The sequence below is a fragment of the Oncorhynchus gorbuscha genome, linkage group LG01 (assembly GCF_021184085.1).
Source record: "Oncorhynchus gorbuscha isolate QuinsamMale2020 ecotype Even-year linkage group LG01, OgorEven_v1.0, whole genome shotgun sequence".
Lineage (NCBI taxonomy): Eukaryota > Metazoa > Chordata > Actinopteri > Salmoniformes > Salmonidae > Oncorhynchus > Oncorhynchus gorbuscha.
The window spans coordinates 96,935,781-96,956,486 of record NC_060173.1 but is presented as its reverse complement, the minus strand read 5'-3'; positions in this window follow the sequence as shown (position 1 = coordinate 96,956,486).

Below are 20,706 nucleotides of genomic sequence, written 5' to 3'. Positions count from 1 at the left end.
TGTTCTACAGTACATATCTTTTTGAAAATTGTCTTTCCATGATAAATACAGTGGCAAGAAAAAGAATGAACAATCTGGAATTATCTGGATTTCTGCATAAATTTGACATATTTTGATCTGATCTTCATCTAAGTCACAACAATAGAAAACCTTGGTGTGCTTAAACTAGTAACACACAAATTATTGTATTTTTCTTGTCTATATTGAAAACATAATTTAAACATTCACAGTGTAGGTTGGGAAAAGTATGTGAACCCCAAGGCTAATGACTTCTCCAAAAGCTAATTAGAGTCAGGAGTCAACTAACCTGGAGTCAAATCAATGAGATTGGAGATTTTGGTTCGAGCAGCCCTGCCCCATTTAAAAAAAACACTCACAAAATGTGAGTTGCTATTCACAGGAAGCATTGCCTGATGTGAACCATGCCTTGGAACAAAAGAGAGTTCAGAAGACCTAAGATTAAGAGTTGTTGCCTTGCTTAAAGCTGGAAAGAGTTTCAAAAGTATCTCTAAAAGTCAGTCCACGGTAAGACAAATTGTCGATAAATGGAGAAATTTCAGCACTTTTGCTACTCCCTAGGAGTGGCCGTCCTGCATAGATGACGCAAGAGTACAGCAAGAATGCTCAATGAGGTTAAGAAGAATCCTAGAGTCTCAGCTAAAGACTTACAGAAATCTCTGGAAGATGCTAACATCTCTGTTGACGAGTCTACAATACGTAAAACACTAAACAAGAATGGTATTCATGGGAGGACACCATGGAAGAAGTCCAGAAAAAAACATTGATGCGCCTCTGAAGTTCGCAATAGAGCACCTGGATGTTTCACAGCACTACTGGCAAAACATTCTGTGTGGAGAAAAAAAGGCACAGCACAACAGATTTTATAACCAATTTATGCAGAAATACAGGTAATTCTAAAGGGTTCACATACTTTTTCTTCCCACTGTACGTATATCCTCGTCCCACCCCTCTTCCCCTTTCCGCCCAAACAAATTATAATGAATGAATTCCAACTGGTACAAAGAGCAAAAGCCAGATGCTTGGTGCGTTATGGGCTGGCAATCCCCTTCTACAGTATATTCGCACACTCATCTATGAATCGAAATACAGGGCTCCAGATATGCAAAAACAAATCAAGTTTACCAAACTGGATGAAATAAGTCAGTCTTTCCAGAGGAAACAACCACAACAGGACATTCCCCAGAACATGCAGGGTCATATTTACAGGTGTAGTTTGTAAGTTATGTATAATTTTTAACTGAGTTTATAGAACTGAGTAAACATGCTCTCAATCTCATTGGAGCCTAAACATAATTTGCCTGATACATCTTTAACGCACGCAACAGAGTTGTGATTAAGGCAACAACAAATCAGATTAGCTAAGAGACTTTTCAGATTTATTATCATGCTCATATATAGTTGTCTATTAATGAATAGTTTTTTTCCTGCTCTTTGAGAGCAGTTTGTAAAGAGCTGCCGTTGTCACCACCAATTTCTCCCAGCTGTCCTTGGACGGGTGCTGTTTATGTTCCTGTTCTTAATGAGTTATATTTCCTGATTTATTTGTATATATATATATATATATATATATATATATATATACAATATGCACTACAATATGATATCATCAGGCCATGCAAAGAAGCTTTGGTGTTTTCCCCATAACATAGAAGGATTAGTGTTGTCATTCTCTTTAACAAAAAGTATGCTCTCACGGAAGTCTGGCTCAGACAGGATAGCGTGATTACAACACCAGTTTGCTCTTTGGGGAGTTGGGTTCTTAGAGAACAACTCTATAGAAATGAATGCGTTATCAGAAATATGGATTGAAATGACTGCACAGCTCCTGACCAGACCAACAAGGTTACTTGGAATGAGAAGTCTAACCTCAAATATGAACAATGAAGGTTAGAGAAGACTGTGTAGTCTTTGGTTGAGGGATGTGTTCAATGCCAAATATCAACCAGCCCTATTTCATTAGTAATTTTGCCTAATGATTTAGCTCTTGGTGACTTATCAAGATCCTTATCAAGAACACAGTTCCCATCTCCTCCAGTTCCCATCTCCTGATTGTTATTGATTGCGAGCAGCATACTACCCTGCATACCACTGCTGGCTTGCTTCTGAAGCTAAGCAGGATTGGTCTTGGTCAGTTCCTGGATGGGAGACCAGATGCTAATGTCTCTATTATATTATGACAGACCAGCTAGATCTACTGTCTTTATTATATTACAACAGACCAGCTGTATCTACTGTCTCCATTTCACTCTGGCCATTATTGTGGGCCTCCCCTCCCCTCAACAGACTCAAATAGGCTATTTCATGTGGGGGTGGGTTGGGGTGGCAGACACACGCATCTCACATTTCATTACATTACATTTTTATATATTGCTACTAAAATTTTAAAAAATCACAAATAATATTTTATATTATTAATTTCAAACAACGGCATTAGCATGAGAAGAATTTACTAGTCCAAAACGACGTCCTCTCCGTTCAAAAAATATTCCTCCATTTGGGAATTTCTAAATGAATCGTCCTCCAACAATCTCTGTCTCACTTTCCCGATCAATTTCTTCTAAAATTGTGTGTACATCTGTATATCTAGACTTAGATTTAGCTTTCCCTGACTTAGTCGCCATACTGATTGATATATAAACAGCTGAATATGCTCTTTACCAAAACAACTGTGCGTAACATGCGTTGCTCCTTCCGGTATGAAACTTCAATGGCGAATGACTCTCTTTACACCGGAGTTTACTACATGGGTTGGTCTTCCAACACATAAACATTACATATTGCCGTTTACCTCAGCTCATTGGCTATCTACCCAGCTAGATTTCAAGACGATCAGTGGTCATTGGGTTAAAATAGTCAATCAACGAAACAGCAGTCATATCATTGGTGCACAATGATGTCATTACTTGTTACAAATCGGTTTCTTTCAGTCAATACGTCCCGCAAAATGACCCGTCAAGTTTGGTTGTGTTACAAACAAACCAGTTGATTGCAATGAAAACAAACATGACTGGAAAAGTCACGTTTAGTGTGTGTATTTACATCGAATGTGTACGGAATTCACGACACAAGCGGTTCACGAAATATTTCGTGTTAGGCTATAAAAATGGATTTTATCAAACAAAAGACCATTCATTGTGTAACAATGAGTATTGGGATTGCAAACAGAGGAAGATCGTCAAAGGTAAACTATTTATTTTATTGCAGTTTGTGATTTTGTTACGCCTGTGCTGGTTGAAATAGTTGTTTTTTATTGGGCTCTATCCTCAGATAATCACATCGTATTCTTTCGCATGTAAATCCTTTTTTAAATCTGACAACGCAGTTAGATTAGCAAGATTCTAGGCTTTCGAAACATGTGAGATACTTGTATTTTCATGAATGTTTAATATTACTATTTATGTAGGGATCACCGTATGTTGTCGAATTTCATCCCGCTAATGGGTTCGGTGCGCAGAGGTTAATGAGTATAGCCACACTTCTACTTTCAGTTGAATACGAAGAAGAGTACACTTGACGATCCAATCTTTCTTCAACTTTTCAGGTTTCATGCTTATGCTTCTCTGTTCTGAAAGAAAAAAAACTAATCAAACAGATGTCCACACTCTTTACTGATTTATCATTTATATATTTATTTTTTTACCCCAATTTCATGGTATCCTATTGTTAGTCGTTACTGTCTTGTCTCATTGCTACGACTCCCACACGGACTCGAAACACAACCCAATCGAGCCTCACTGCTTCTTAACACAGTGTGCATCCAACCCGGAAGCCAGCCGCACCAATGTGTCAGAGGAAACACCGTACACCTAGCGACCTGGTCAGCGTGCACTGCGCCCGGCCCGCCACAGGAGTCGCTAGTGAGGGATGAGACAAGGATATCCCTCCCGGACAAACCCTCCCTAACCCGGACGACACTAGGCCAGTTGTGCGCCGCCACATGGGCCTCCCGGTTGCGGCCGGCTGCAACAGAGCCTGGGCTCGAACCCAGAGTCTCTGGTGGCACACTGCGATGCAGTGCTTTAGACCACTGCGCCACCCGGGAGGGTGCTCGAAATTATTTGATGTTTTCAGCTGACTCACGGCAACATTATCCCAAATAACGTTGTGGAGATGCCACTGATTGTACCCGTGTAGAGAGGGGGTGTCTGATTTGATTGATGTGCGTCTGGAACCTTCAAAGGGCAGGAGCTAATGGCTGTGGCCCAGTGGGATATCACTGTGTGGGTGGAATCAGTTATACTGTACTGTAAGGTCTTGTTGGCCACAAGGTAATGGGGGTTTGATTGCTGGAGAGGGTATTTTGTATCACTTTAAAGGTTGAGGAGGAAGATGAGGGCTTAAAGAGCTGTGTAGGGTTGGTTTGATATTCTTTACTGACTGCTTCAAAAACACACTGTGATCAATTCTAGCAGTTGAGTTGATTACAGTGATCGTTATGAAGACTGGACTCTGCCTGGACCCTGATATATATATATATCCTTTATAAACCTGTTCAAATTCCGGATTAGAATATTTGAAGAAAGAAGGCAAGAACAAGGCAAGAATTCTGGTGATGTTCCCATATTTTGAAGGTAGGGCATGTCTCTCATGGCTTCGTACATTTGGGCTGCCAGTATAAACAGACATGGATGTAAAATAAATGAGTTGTCTAATTTCCATGTGAAGGTGATTGAACACAACACACATGAATGTAAACAAATGCATTGGGTCCCATTTTATCATGTAAAATGTCTATAGCATACGGGATTGAATGAGATATTGTAAAGCAGTTATAGAACACGACCATATCTTTTTTTTATATCTATCTGCCTTACCTTATCCAGTTAGCTGACATCACCCTCCTAACAAACTTTAATACATTGAACTTCCTGTGTCTGGTGGTGTACCAAGACTATGTACACATTTAATGTAGACAAATATCTCCCAGACACTTTTATTAAACTGACTAATCCAGCGACTCAGCAAAGAAAAGCACCATTAGGTTGATAATGAAGGGTATTATCCCTGCTTGTCTGCTGGTGCCTTCAACTAAACTAAATAAACCCAGACACCTTGGAACATTAGGTCCTAAGCTGGTTGTTCTTATCTGAGGGCGTGGAGAAGCAGTGTTACGACTGTCTTTTCTTCCATTAGGATAAACACCTGCCGGTTACGCCATTACCAGCTGGGTTAAGGTAGAGGAGCTCTTTCCCTGTCTCCTGGTGTCCGCGGCTAATACAAATCATGCTTGGTCACCAGCCTTCTGTTCTGTTCCTTGGCACACCATGCTCTGTAAGGAGGATTATGGAGATGTGCCCTAGTTAGCAGGTTGAGCTCGATGTGAGATGGCATTTAGACTGCTTTCCCAGAGGGCCTTTGGTATGCCAGGGTGCGAAGAGCGGTCAAATCCTTCATGTGGGTTACTCATACCCGTCAGTCAAACCTCATTCAATGTACGTACATGGTGTACTAACTGTGCAGCTCAGTGGCTGGGAGGGAGAGAGGATGTCCCCTGTCTTGTTCTAGTTCTTTGCTCTTCTCCTCTCACACATCACTCTCTTTTTCACTTTCCCATTCAATCTCTCCCTCCTCCATTATCTGTCCCCCTGTGTGTATGTCTCCCCTCTCCAGTGCTATATGACAGGAGTGTATACATCTCTATGGGTAAACTCAGCTGGAGATGAATGATTGGGCAGAGTGTTTCCTCCTGTTTGCCTATTCATGCATGATAAAGGGCATCAATCTGACCCGTTCTGTCAAGAATGGGTGGGCGGAGGCCTCCCGGGTGGGCAGCAGAGGAGGCTAGTAGGAGGACTGATAGGAGGACGGGCTCATTGTCATGGTTGGAATGACTTGTGATGGTATAGTAAAAGTTAATGCGCAGAAAAGCGTACTGCATAAGGGAAATACCAAAACACCTTGATAGGGGAGGCAGCAGATGATCAATTTGTCCAGATACTCTAGTGGCCGCTCTAACAATGAAAATACATGTCTTAAAAAATGGAAGGCAGTCGTAGGAGGCAAGATCAGGTGGGACTATTTTAGCAAATGAGAGGGCTATACGCGTGTGAGATTTTTTTTTTCTCAACGTTGCTTGGATATCACTTGTCCTACTTACAGTGCCTTCAGAAAGTATTCACACCCCTTGACTTTTTCCAAATTTCGTGTTACAGCCTGAGTTAAAATCTACATTTGATTCATTTTATGTCACTGGCCTATACACAATAAGCACAATGTCATGTTTTTTTACGCTGAAATGTACTCAACCCCTTTGTTATGGCAAGCCTAAATAAGTTCAGGAGTAAAGGTTTGCTTAACAAGTCACATAATAAGTTGCATGGACTAACTCTGTGTGCAATAATAGTGTTTAACATGATTTTTAAATGACTACCTCATCTCTGTACCCCACCCATACAATTATAAAATCAAATCAAATCAAAGCAAATTTTATGTCACATACACATGGTTAGCAGATGTTAATGCGAGTGTAGCGAAATGCTTGTGCTTCTAGTTCCGACAATGCAGTGATAACCAACAAGTAATCTAACTAACAATTCCAAAACTACTGTCTTATACACAGTGTAAGGGGATAAGGAATATGTACATAAGGATATATGAATGAGTGATGGTACAGAGCAGCATACAGTAGATGGTATCGAGTACAGTATATACATATGAGATGAGTGTGTAGACAAAGTAAACAAAGTGGCATAGTTAAAGTGGCTAGTGATACATGTATTACAGTCAATCACCACCTTCCGGAGACACCTGAAACCCCACCTCTTTAAGGAATACCTAGGATAGGATAAAGTAATCCTTCTCACCCCCCTCCCCCCCCTTAAAATATTTAGATGCACTATTGTAAAGTGGTTGTTCCACTGGATGTCATAAGGTGAATGCACCAATTTGTAAGTCGCTCTGGATAAGAGCGTCTGCTAAATGACTTAAATGTAAATGTAAATGTAAATTACATAAGGATGCAGTCGATGATGTAGAGTACAGTATATACATATGCATATGAGATGAATAATGTAGGGTAAGTAACATATAAGGTAGCATTGTTTAAAGTGGCTAGTGATATATTTACATCATTTCCCATCAATTCCCATTATTAAAATGGCTGGAGTTGGGTCAGTGTCAATGACAGTGTGTTGGCAGCAGCCACTCAATGTTAGTGGTGGCTGTTTAACAGTCTGATGGCCTTGAGATAGAAGCTGTTTTTCAGTCTCTCGGTCCCAGCTTTGATGCACCTGTACTGACCTCGCCTTCTGGATGATAGCGGGGTGAACAGGCAGTGGTTCGGGTGGTTGATGTCCTTGATGATCTTTATGGCCTTCCTGTAACAACGGGTGGTGTAGGTGTCCTGGAGGGCAGGTAGTTTGCCCCCGGTGATGCGTTGTGCAGTCCTCACTACCCTCTGGAGAGCCTTACGGTTGAGGGCGGAGCAGTTGCCGTACCAGGCGTTGATACAGCCCGCCAGGATGCTCTCGATTGTGCATCTGTAGAAGTTTGTGAGTGCTTTTGGTGACAAGCCGAATTTCTTCAGCCTCCTGAGGTTGAATAGGCGCTGCTGCGCCTTCTTCACGACGCTGTCAGTGTGAGTGGACCAATTCAGTTTGTCTGTGATGTGTATGCCGAGGAACTTAAAACTAGCTACCCTCTCCACTACTGTTCCATCGATGTGGATAGGGGGGAGTTCCCTCTGCTGTTTCCTGAAGTCCACAATCATCTCCTTAGTTTTGTTGACGTTGAGTGTGAGGTTATTTTCCTGACACCACACTCCGAGGGCCCTCACCTCCTCCCTGTAGGCCGTCTCGTCGTTGTTGGTAATCAAGCCTACCACTGTTGTGTCGTCCGCAAACTTGATGATTGAGTTGAAGGCGTGCGTGGCCACGCAGTCGTGGGTGAACAGGGAGTACAGGAGAGGGCTCAGAACGCACCCTTGTGGGGCCCCCGTGTTGAGGATCAGCGGGGAGGAGATGTTGTTGCCTACCCTCACCACCTGGGGGCGGCCCGTCAGGAAGTCCAGTACCCAGTTGCACAGGGCGGGGTCGAGGCCCAGGGTCTCGAGCTTGATGACGAGCTTGGAGGGTACTATGGTGTTGAATGCCGAGCTGTAGTCGATGAACAGCATTCTCACATAGGTATTCCTTTTGTCCAGGTGGGTTAGGGCAGTGTGCAGTGTGGTTGAGATTGCATCGTCTGTGGACCTATTTGGGCGGTAAGCAAATTGGAGTGGGTCTAGGGTGTCAGGTAGGGTGGAGGTGATATGGTCCTTGACTAGTCTCTCAAAGCACTTCATGATGACGGAAGTGAGTGCTACGGGGCAGTAGTCGTTTAGCTCAGTTACCTTAGCTTTCTTGGGAACAGGAACAATGGTGGCCCTCTTGAAGCATGTGGGAACAGCAGACTGGTATAGGGATTGATTGAATATGGCCGTAAACACACCGGCCAGCTGGTCTGCGCATGCTCTGAGGGCGCGGCTGGGGATGCCGTCTGGGCCTGCAGCCTTGCGAGGGTTAACACGTTTAAATGTCTTACTCACCTCGGCTGCAGTGAAGGAGAGACCGCATGTTTTCGTTGCAGGCCGTGTCAGGGGCACTGTATTGTCCTCAAAGTGGGCAAAAAAGTTATTTAGTCTGCCTGGGAGCAAGACATCCTGGTCCGTGACTGGGCTGGGTTCCTTCTTGTAGTCCGTGATTGACTGTAGACACTGCCACATGCCTCTTGTGTCTGAGCCATTGAATTGAGATTCCACTTTGTCTCTGTACTGACGCTTAGCTTGTTTAATAGCCTTGCGGAGGGAATAGCTGCATTGTTTATATTCGGACATGTTACCAGACACCTTGCCCTGATTAAAAGCAGTGGTTCGCGCTTTCAGTTTCATGCGAATGCTGCCATCAATCCACGGTTTCTGGTTTGGGAATGTTTTTATCATTGCTATGGGAACGACATCTTCGACGCACGTTCTAATGAACTCGCACACCGAATCAGCGTATTCGTCAATATTTCCATCTGACGCAATACGAAACATGTCCCAGTCCACGTGATGGAAGCAGTCTTGGAGTGTAGAGTCAGCTTGTTCTGACCAGCGTTGGACAGACCTCAGCGTGGGAGCCTCTTGTTTTAATTTCTGCCTGTAGGCAGGGATCAGCAAAATGGAGTCGTGGTCAGCTTTTCCGAAAGGGGGGCGGGGCAGGGCCTTATATGCGTCGCGGAAGTTAGAGTAACAATGATCCAAGGTTTTACCACCCCTGGTTGCGCAATCGATATGCTGATAAAATTTAGGGTGTCATGCAGGTGAAAGAGGACCCAAAAGCGACTTGGCGAAAACAGAGTCTTTAATCCAGTAAAGTAAATACAATCAAAAAACACAACTTTCACTCGAAATGACGAGGACAAACTGGAGACTCGATCTTGAACAGCAGGTGAACAGCAGGTTGCCTCGGGAAGGCACTTGAACCAAACAGACTCAGACACCTGCTCACCACGCAGCATCTGAGGAAAACACGACACGACAGGGCGATACACAAACACAGCACGGTGAATTCTAGACAAGGAACCGACAGGGCAGAAACGAATAACAAGGAGAGAAATAGGGACTCTAATCAGGGAAAAGGATCGGGAACAGGTGTGGGAAGACTAAATGATTGATTAGGGGAATAGGAACAGCTGGGAGCAGGAACGGAACGATAGAGAGAAGAGAGAGCGGGAGAGTGAGAGAGGGAGGGGGAGAGAGAGGGATAGAAAGAGGGAAAGAACCTAATAAGACCAGCAGAGGGAAACGAATAGAAGGAGAAGAACAGGGACAAGGCATGATAATCAATGACAAAACATGACAGTACCCCCCCACTCACCGAGCGCCTCCTGGCGCACTCGAGGAGGAATCCTGGCGGCAACGGAGGAAATCATCAATGAGTGAACGGTCCAGCACGTCCCGAGACGGAACCCAACTCCTCTCCTCAGGACCGTAACCCTCCCAATCCACTAAGTATTGGTGACCCCGTCCCCGAGAACGCATGTCCATGATCTTATGTACCTTGTAAATAGGTGCGCTCTCGACAAGGACGGGAGGGGGAGGGAAGACGAACGGGAGTGCGAAGAAAGGGCTTGACACAGGAGACATGGAAGACAGGATGGACGCGACGAAGATGTCGCGGAAGAAGCAGTCGCACAGCGACAGGATTGACGACCTGGGAGACACGGAACGGACCAATGAACCGCGGAGTCAACTTACGAGAAGCTGTCGTAAGAGGAAGGTTGCGAGTGGAAAGCCACACTCTCTGGCCGCAACAATACCTTGGACTCTTAATCCTGCGTTTATTGGCGGCTCTCACAGTCTGTGCCCTGTAACGGCAAAGTGCAGACCTCACCCTCCTCCAGGTGCGCTCACAACGTTGGACAAACGCTTGAGCGGAGGGAACGCTGGACTCGGCAAGCTGGGATGAGAACAGAGGAGGCTGGTAACCCAGACTACTCTGAAACGGAGATAACCCGGTAGCAGACGAAGGAAGCGAATTGTGAGCGTATTCTGCCCAGGGGAGCTGTTCTGCCCAAGACGCAGGGTTTCTGAAAGAAAGGCTGCGTAGTATGCGACCAATCGTCTGATTGGCCCTCTCTGCTTGACCGTTAGACTGGGGATGAAACCCGGAAGAGAGACTGACGGACGCACCAATCAAACGACAGAACTCCCTCCAAAACTGTGACGTGAATTGCGGGCCTCTGTCTGAAACGGCGTCTAACGGGAGGCCATGAATTCTGAATACATTCTCGATAATGATTTGTGCCGTCTCCTTAGCGGAAGGAAGTTTAGCGAGGGGAATGAAATGTGCCGCCTTAGAGAACCTATCGACAACCGTAAGAATCACAGTCTTCCCCGCAGACAAAGGCAGACCGGTAATGAAGTCTAGGGCGATGTGAGACCATGGTCGAGAAGGAATGGGGAGCGGTCTGAGACGACCGGCAGGAGGAGAGTTACCCGACTTAGTCTGCGCGCAGTCCGAACAAGCAGCCACGAAACGGCGCGTGTCACGCTCCTGAGTCGGCCACCAAAAGCGCTGGCGAATAGACGCAAGAGTGCCTCGAACACCGGGATGACCAGCTAACTTGGCAGAGTGAGCCCACTGAAGAACAGCCAGACGAGTGGAAACAGGAACGAAAAGGAGGTTACTAGGACAAGCGCGCGGCGACGCAGTGTGCGTGAGTGCTTGCTTAACCTGTCTTTCAATTCCCCAGACTGTTAACCCGACAACACGCCCATAAGGAAGAATCCCCTCGGGATCAGTAGAAGCCACAGAAGAACTAAACAGACGGGATAAGGCATCAGGCTTGGTGTTCTTGCTACCCGGACGGTAAGAAATCACAAACTCGAAACGAGCGAAAAACAACGCCCAACGAGCTTGACGGGCATTAAGTCGTTTGGCAGAACGGATGTACTCAAGGTTCTTATGGTCTGTCCAAACGACAAAAGGAACGGTCGCCCCCTCCAACCACTGTCGCCATTCGCCTAGGGCTAAGCGGATGGCGAGCAGTTCACGGTTACCCACATCATAGTTGCGCTCAGATGGCGACAGGCGATGAGAAAAATAAGCGCAAGGATGAACCTTATCGTCAGACTGGAAGCGCTGGGATAGAATGGCTCCCACGCCTACCTCTGAAGCGTCAACCTCGACAATGAATTGTCTAGTGACGTCAGGAGTAACGAGGATAGGAGCGGACGTAAAACGTTCTTTTAGAAGATCAAAAGCTCCCTGGGCGGAACCGGACCACTTAAAACACGTCTTGACAGAAGTAAGAGCTGTGAGAGGGGCAGCAACTTGACCGAAATTACGAATGAAACGCCGATAGAAATTAGCGAAACCTAAAAAGCGCTGCAACTCGACACGTGACCTTGGAACGGGCCAATCACTGACAGCTTGGACCTTAGCGGAATCCATCTGAATGCCTTCAGCGGAAATAACGGAACCGAGAAAAGTAACGGAGGAGACATGAAAAGAGCACTTCTCAGACTTTACGTAGAGACAATTCTCTAAAAGGCGCTGTAGAACACGTCGAACGTGCTGAACATGAATCTCGAGTGACGGAGAAAAAATCAGGATATCGTCAAGATAGACAAAAACAAAGATGTTCAGCATGTCTCTCAGAACATCATTAACTAATGCCTGAAAAACAGCTGGCGCATTGGCGAGACCAAACGGCAGAACCCGGTACTCAAAATGCCCTAACGGAGTGTTAAACGCCGTTTTCCACTCGTCCCCCTCTCTGATGCGCACGAGATGGTAAGCGTTACGAAGGTCCAACTTAGTAAAGCACCTGGCTCCCTGCAGAATCTCGAAGGCTGATGACATAAGGGGAAGCGGATAACGATTCTTAACTGTTATGTCATTCAGCCCTCGATAATCCACGCAGGGGCGCAGAGTACCGTCCTTCTTCTTAACAAAAAGAACCCCGCCCCGGCCGGAGAGGAAGAAGGCACTATGGTACCGGCGTCAAGAGACACAGACAAATAATCCTCGAGAGCCTTACGTTCGGGAGCCGACAGAGAGTATAGTCTACCCCGAGGAGGAGTGGTCCCCGGAAGGAGATCAATACTACAATCATACGACCGGTGAGGAGGAAGGGAGTTGGCTCGGGACCGACTGAAGACCGTGCGCAGATCATGATATTCCTCCGGCACTCCTGTCAAATCGCCAGGTTCCTCCTGAGAAGTAGGGACAGAAGAAACGGGAGGGATGGCAGACATTAAACACTTCACATGACAAGAAACGTTCCAGGATAGGATAGAATTACTAGACCAATTAATAGAAGGATTATGACATACTAGCCAGGGATGACCCAAAACAACAGGTGTAAACGGTGAACGAAAAATCAAAAAAGAAATAGTCTCACTGTGGTTACCAGATACTGTGAGGGTTAAAGGTAGTGTCTCAAATCTGATACTGGGAAGATGACTACCATCTAAGGCGAACATGGGCGTAGGCTTCTCTAACTCTCTGAAAGGAATGTCATGTTTCCGAACCCATGCTTCGTCCATGAAACAACCCTCAGCCCCAGAGTCTATCAAGGCACTACATGTAGCACCCGAACCGGTCCAGCGTAGATGGACCGACAAAGTAGTACAGGATTTTGATGGAGAGACTTGAGTAGTTGCGCTCACCTGTAGCCCTCCGCTTACAGATGAGCTCTGGCTTTTACTGGACATGAATTAACAAAATGTCCAGCAACTCCGCAATAGAGGCACAGGCGGTTGGTGATCCTCCGTTCCCTCTCCTTAGTCGAGATGCGAATCCCTCCCAGCTGCATGGGCTCAGTCTCTGAGCCAGAGGAGGGAGATGGTTGCGATGCGGAGCAGGGAAACACCGTTGATGCGAGCTCTCTTCCACGAGCCCGGTGACGAAGATCTACCCGTCGTTCTATGCGGATGGCGAGAGCAATCAAAGAGTCCACATCTGAAGGAACCTCCCGGGAGAGAATCTCATCCTTAACCACTGCGTGGAGTCCCTCCAGAAAACGAGCGAGCAGCGCCGGCTCGTTCCACTCACTAGAGGCAGCAAGAGTGCGAAACTCAATAGAATAATCCGTTATGGACCGTTCACCTTGGCATAGGGAAGCCAGGGCCCTAGAAGCCTCCCTACCAAAAACTGAACGGTCAAAAACCCGAATCATCTCCTCTTTAAAGTTCTGGTACTTGTTAGAGCAATCAGCCCTTGCCTCCCAGATAGCTGTGCCCCATTCTCGAGCCCGGCCAGTAAGGAGTGAAATGACGTAAGCAACCCGAGCTCTCTCTCTAGAGTATGTGTTGGGTTGGAGAGAGAACACAATCTCACACTGCGTGAGAAAGGAGCGGCACTCAGTGGGCTGCCCGGAGTAGCAAGGTGGGTTATTAACCCTAGGTTCTGGAGGCTCGGCAGGCCAGGAAGTAACAGGTGGCACGAGACGAAGACTCTGGAACTGTCCAGAGAGGTCGGAAACCTGAGCGGCCAGGTTCTCCACGGCATGGCGAGCAGCAGACAATTCCTGCTCGTGTCTGCCGAGCATGGCTCCTTGGATCTCGACGGCAGTGTAACGAGCGTCTGAAGTCGCTGGGTCCATTCCTTGGTCGGTTCCTTCTGTCATGCAGGTGAAAGAGGACCCAAAAGCGACTTGGCGAAAACAGAGTCTTTAATCCAGTAAAGTAAATACAATCAAAAAACACAACTTTCACTCGAAATGACGAGGACAAACTGGAGACTCGATCTTGAACAGCAGGTGAACAGCAGGTTGCCTCGGGAAGGCACTTGAACCAAACAGACTCAGACACCTGCTCACCACGCAGCATCTGAGGAAAACACGACACGACAGGGCGATACACAAACACAGCACGGTGAATTCTAGACAAGGAACCGACAGGGCAGAAACGAATAACAAGGAGAGAAATAGGGACTCTAATCAGGGAAAAGGATCGGGAACAGGTGTGGGAAGACTAAATGATTGATTAGGGGAATAGGAACAGCTGGGAGCAGGAACGGAACGATAGAGAGAAGAGAGAGCGGGAGAGTGAGAGAGGGAGGGGGAGAGAGAGGGATAGAAAGAGGGAAAGAACCTAATAAGACCAGCAGAGGGAAACGAATAGAAGGAGAAGAACAGGGACAAGGCATGATAATCAATGACAAAACATGACATAGGGAGTCTTGTTTTCAGATTAGCTTTGTTAAAATCCCCAGCTACAATGAATGCAGCCTCCGGATAAATGGTTTCCAGTTTGCAAAGAGTTAAATAAAGTTCGTTCAGAGCCATCGATGTGTCTGCTTGGGGGAGGATATATACGGCTGTGATTATAATCGAAGAGAATTCTCTTGGAAGATAATGCGGTCTACATTTGATTGTGAGGAATTCTAAATCAGGTGAACAGAAGGATTTGAGTTCCTGTATGTTTCCTTCATCACACCATGTCCCGTTAGTCATGAGGCATACGCCCCCGCCACTCTTCTTACCAGAGAGATGTATGTTTCTGTCGGCGCGATGCGTGGAGAAACCCGTTGGCTGCACCGCCCTGGATAGCGTCTTCCCAGTAAGCCATGTTTCCGTAAAGCAGAGAACGTTGCAGTCTCTGATGTCCCTCTGGAATGCCACCCTTGCTCGGATTTCATCAACCTTGTTGTCGAGAGACTGGACATTGGCAAGAAGAATGCTGGGAAGTGGTGCGCGATGTGCCCGTCTCCGGAGTCTGACCAGAACACCACCGCGTTTCCCTCTTTTTCGGAGTCGTTTCCTTGGGTCCTTGGGTCCTGTTTGTAAGGCAGAACACAGGATCTGCGTCGCGGAAAACATATTCTTGGTCGTACTGATGGTGAGTTGATGCTGATCTTATATTCAGTAGTTCTTCTCTACTGTATGTAATGAAACCTAAGATGACCTGGGGTACTAATGTAAGAAATAACACGTAAAAAAAACAAAAAACTGCATAGTTTCCTAGGAACGCGAAGCGAGGCGGCCATCTCAGTCGGCGCCGGAAGTAAATCTGTAAGGTCCCTCAGTTGAGCAGTGAATTTCAAACACAGATTCAACCACAAGACCAGGGAGGTTTTCCAATGCCTCACAAAGAAGGGCACCTATTGGTAGATGTGTACAAAAAAGCAGATATTGAATATCCCTTGGAACATGGTGAAGTTATTAATTACACTCTGGATGGTGTATCAATACACCCAGTAACTACAAAGATACTGGCATCCTTGCTAACTCAGTTGCTGGATGGGTTGGAAACTGCTCAGGGATTTCACCATGAGCCCAGGGGTGACTTAAAAACAGTTACAGAGTGATAGGAGAAAACTGAGGATGGATCAACAATATTGTTTTTACTCCACAATACTAAAGAAAGAAAAAGAAGGAATGTCGCCCAATTTCCCCACTTATCCTCTTGGTATTTATACCGGTGTTTTCTCTCTGTCTGTGCCAGTTTGTCTTGTTTGTCAAGCTTACCAGCGTTTGTCCTGTCAGCGTCTGTCTTTTACCAGCCTCTCTTTTTCTTGTCCTCCTGGCTTTTGACCCTTGCCTGACCCCTCTGCCTGAGCCTGCCTGCCATCCTGTACTCTGGATTATCGAACCTTGCCTGCCTTGACCTGTTGTTTGCCTGCCCGTTGTTACAATAAACATTGTTACTTCACACAGTCTGCACTTGCATCTTACCTTGATACCTGATAGTTCAGTCTGCTTTCCAACAGACACTGGGAGACAAATAACCTAAAACTCCAGGCGGGTGGGACAATAACCTAAAACTCAAAGCCAAACATACACTGGAGTTGCTTACCAAGATGACATTGAATGTTCCTGAGTGGCCTAGCTACAGTTTACTTAAAATGGCTTCAAAATTTGTTGTAAAGTCTTGTCCTAGCAATGATCGATAACCAATTTGACAGAGCTTACCCAGATAGACTCACAGCTGTAAATGCTGCCAAAGGTGATTCTAATATACACTGCTCAAAAAAATAAAGGGAACACTAAATGAACACATCCTAGATCTGAATTAATGAAATATTTGTATTAATTACTTTTTTCCTTACATAGTTGAATGTGCTGACAACAAAATCACACAAAAAAGTATCAATGGAAATCAAATTTATCAACCCATGGAGTTCTGGATTTGGAGTGACACTCAAAATTAAAGTGGAAAACCACACTACAGGCTGATCCAACTTTGATGTAATGTCCTTAAAACAAGTCAAAATGAGGCTCAGTAGTGTGTGTGGCCTCCACGTGCCTGTATGAGGTGGCGGATGGTCTCCTGAGGGATCTCCTCCCAGACCTGGACTAAAGCATCTGCCAACTCCTGGACAGTCTGTGGTGCAACGTGGCGTTGGTGGATGGAACGAGACATGATGTCCCAGATGTGCTCAATTGGATTCAGGTCTGGGGAACGGGCGGGCCAGTCCATAGCATCAATGCCTTCCTCTTGCAGGAACTGCTGACACACTCCAGTCACATGAGGTCTAGCATTGTCTTGCATTAGGAGGAACCCAGGGCTAATCACACCAGCATATGGTCTCACAAGGGGTCCGAGGATCTCATCTCGGTACCTAATGGCAGTCAGGCTACCTCTGGCGAGCACATGGAGGGCTGTGCGGCCCCCCCAAAGAAATGCCACCCCACACCATGACTGACCCACCGCCAAACCGGTCATGCTGGAGGATGTTGCAGGCAGCAGAACGTTCTCCATGGCGTCTCCAGACTCTGTCACGTCTGTCACGTGCTCAGTGTGAACCTGCTTTCATCTGTGAAGAGCACAGGGTGCCAGTGGCGAATTTGCCAATCTTGGTGTTCTCTGGCAAATGCCAAACGTCCTGCACGGCGTTGGGCTGTAAGCACAACCCCCACCTGTGGACATCGGGCCCTCATACCACCCTCATGGAGTCTGTTTCTGACCGTTTGAGCAGACACATGCACATTTGTGGCCTGCTGGAGGTAATTTTGCAGGGCTCTGGCAGTGCTCCTCCTGCTCCTCCTTGCACAAAGGTCGGAGGTAGCGGTTCTGCTGCTGGGTTGTTGCCCTCCTACGGCCTCCTCCACATCTCCTGATGTACTGGCCTGTCTCCTGGTAGCGCCTCTATGCTCTGGACACTACACTGACAGACACAGCAAACCTTCTTGCCACAGCTCGCAATGATGTGCCATCCTGGATGAGCTGCACTACCTGAGCCACTTGTGTGGGTTGTAGACTCCGTCTCATGCTACCACTAGTGTGAAAGCACCGCCAGCATTCAAAAGTGACCAAAACATCAGCCAGGAATCATAGGAACTGAGAAGTGGTCTGTGATCCCTACCTGCAGAACCACTCCTTTATTGGTGGTGTCTTGCTAATTGCCTATAATTTCCACCTGTTGTCTATACCATTTGCACAACAGCATGTGAAATTTATTGTCAATCAGTGTTGCTTCCTAAGTGGATAGTTTGATTTCACAGAAGTGTGATTCACTTGGAGTTACATTGTGTTGTTTTAAGTGTTCCCTTTATTTTTTTGAGCAGTGTATATTGACTCAGTGGTGTGAATCTTATTGTAAATGAGATTTTTCTGTATTTAATTTTCAAGAAATTAGCAAACATTTAAAAAAATGTAAAAAAATCTGAAGGCACTGTACATTAATACACTCACTCACTCAACCTAAGCATTATGACATTTCTATGCTATCAAATAAACCACACGTAGCAAATAAGCCATTACATTTTTTGTTAAACCAAATTCGACACTCTCGCTGACCTCCATACAAAAACTCCACGCTTGGTGAGCGAAAAATAAATAAAAATACGCCACCTGCTGGAGAAGACAGATTTTCGACCCAGTTATCCTTCGCTTCACTTCCTCTCTGGGGAGGCGCATTCAAGGGTATGAGGTAATATGGATAGGATGGATGAAATGATGTAGTAAAACCAGCAAAAGAGCGAATATAGACCAGGGACAAATGCACTACCCTCCCCTGTGCCCATTTAAAACAAACACACAACCCTCCCCAAAGCAAAATAAAAGTTAGATAACCAGCCCCCACCCCAGTAAATTTCAAACTATCTCTATTAAGAATCTTAAGTGGATGTTTCAATGTTTTCTTTAATGCAATGTTAATTGTACAGCAAAGTATAGGAATGTGTCTGTTACACAATGGCAAGTGTTTTCTTGAGATAATATTAGGAAGGTGTTCTTAATGTTTTGAGTTGCACCCCCTTTTACCATCAGAACAGCCTTAATTAGTCGGGGGATGGTCTCTACAAGGTGTCAAAAGTGTTCCACAGGGATGCTGGCCCATGTTGACTCCAATGCGTCCCATAGTTGTGTCAAGTTGGCTGAATTAGGATTTTATTTATTTAACCTTTATTTAATTAGGCAAGTCAGTTAAGAACAAATTCTTACTTAAAATGATGGCCTGCACTGGCCAAACCCGGACCAATTGTGTGCCGCCCTATGGGACTCCCAATCACGGCCGGTTGTGATACAGTCTGGATTCAAACCAGGGTGTCTGTTGTGATGCCTCTAGCACGGAGATGCAGTGCCTTAGCCCGCTGCGCCACTTGGAAGCCTTTGGGTGGTGGATCATTCGTGATACACACAGAAAACTGTTGAGCGTGACAAACCCAGCAGAGTTGCAGTTCTTGCACAATCAAACCGGTGCACCTGTCACCTACTACCATACCCCGTTCAAAGACACTTTTTAAAATTGTTTTGCCCATTCCTCTGAATTGCACACATACATCCTTCTTTAACCTGTCTCCTCCCCTTCATCTACACTTATTGAAGTGTATTCAATAATAGATCATAGCTGTCACCTGTATTCACCTGGTCAGTCTACGTCATGGAAAGAGTAGGTGTTCTTAATATTTTTTACACTCAGTCAATGTTCCCTCAAAAATGTTTCGGCACTGACTAAATTTCAGGTCTGCTGAGCGCAAACTTGAAAGTGGGGAAAATTCTGTGCTACTTCCAGCACGTGTTTACTGTGAACACTTAGGCTGTACCCACTTTAAGTTACAGTTTTAACAGTGGTCAAGTAAGGCTACTGTAGCTATTTGATCATAATGTAGGCCTACCAGAGTAGCCTACCATCAAAAACAATGTTGAAATAATACCCCATGACATTTTAACATGGAAATAGCTTTTATATCATTCAACCCGCAGTAGCAGCCAATGTGTAGTGTTCAATGTAGGCCTAGATTCCATGAGATATTGAAATAACATGCAGGGCTTGACATTAACCTGCTTATCCACAGTGTCTCCTGACCCCTCCTGTCTCAGCCTCCAGTATTTATGCTGCAGTAGTTTATGTGTCGGGGGGCTAGGGTCAGTTTGTTATATCTGGAGTACTTCTCCTGTCCTATTCGGTGTCCTGTGTGAATTTAAGTATCCTCTCTCTAATTCTCTCTTCCTCTCTTTCTTTCTCTCTCTCAGAGGACCTGAGCCCTAGGACCATGCCTCAGGACTACCTGACATGATGACTCCTTGCTGTCCCCAGTCCACCTGGCCGTGCTGCTGCTCCAGTTTCAACTGTTCTGCCTTATTATTATTGGACCATGCTGGTAATTTATGAACATTTGAACATCTTGGCCATGTTCTGTTATAATCTCCACCCGGCACAGCCAGAAGAGGACTGGCCACCCCACATAGCCTAGTTCCTCTCTAGGTTTCTTCCTAGGTTTTGGCCTTTCTAGGGAGTTTTTCCTAGCCACCGTGCTGCTACACCTGCATTGCTTGCTGTTTGGGGTTTTAGGCTGGGTTTCTGTACAGCACTTTGAGATATCAGCTGATGTACGAAGGGCTATATAAATACATTTTATTTGATTTGATTGATTTGTTATGTGCATTTTTTTGAGGTTGGCTGTAAGATCACACAGGTAATAGATCTGTTGTTGTATTACTTGTGAGGCACAGCTGAGTGAGGATACATTTAAATAATTCGCTTTTTATTTGTATTTTGACTGATGGTCAGTCTCAAAGGAGGAAAGAGCAGCAGACTGAGGTTCCGCCTCTCAACTTCCCTCCACTCTACCTTTCCTCCACTGACACTGACCAGCTGATGGCAAAACTTGAGTCGCACCACATTTTCTACCTACATTTACATTTACATTTAAGTCATTTAGCAGACGCTCTTATCCAGAGCGACTTACAGTGAAATAATGTCTGTAAACAATTGTATCACAATTCCAGTGGGTATCATGCACAAATTCATGTTGTTACTCCAATGGACAGAG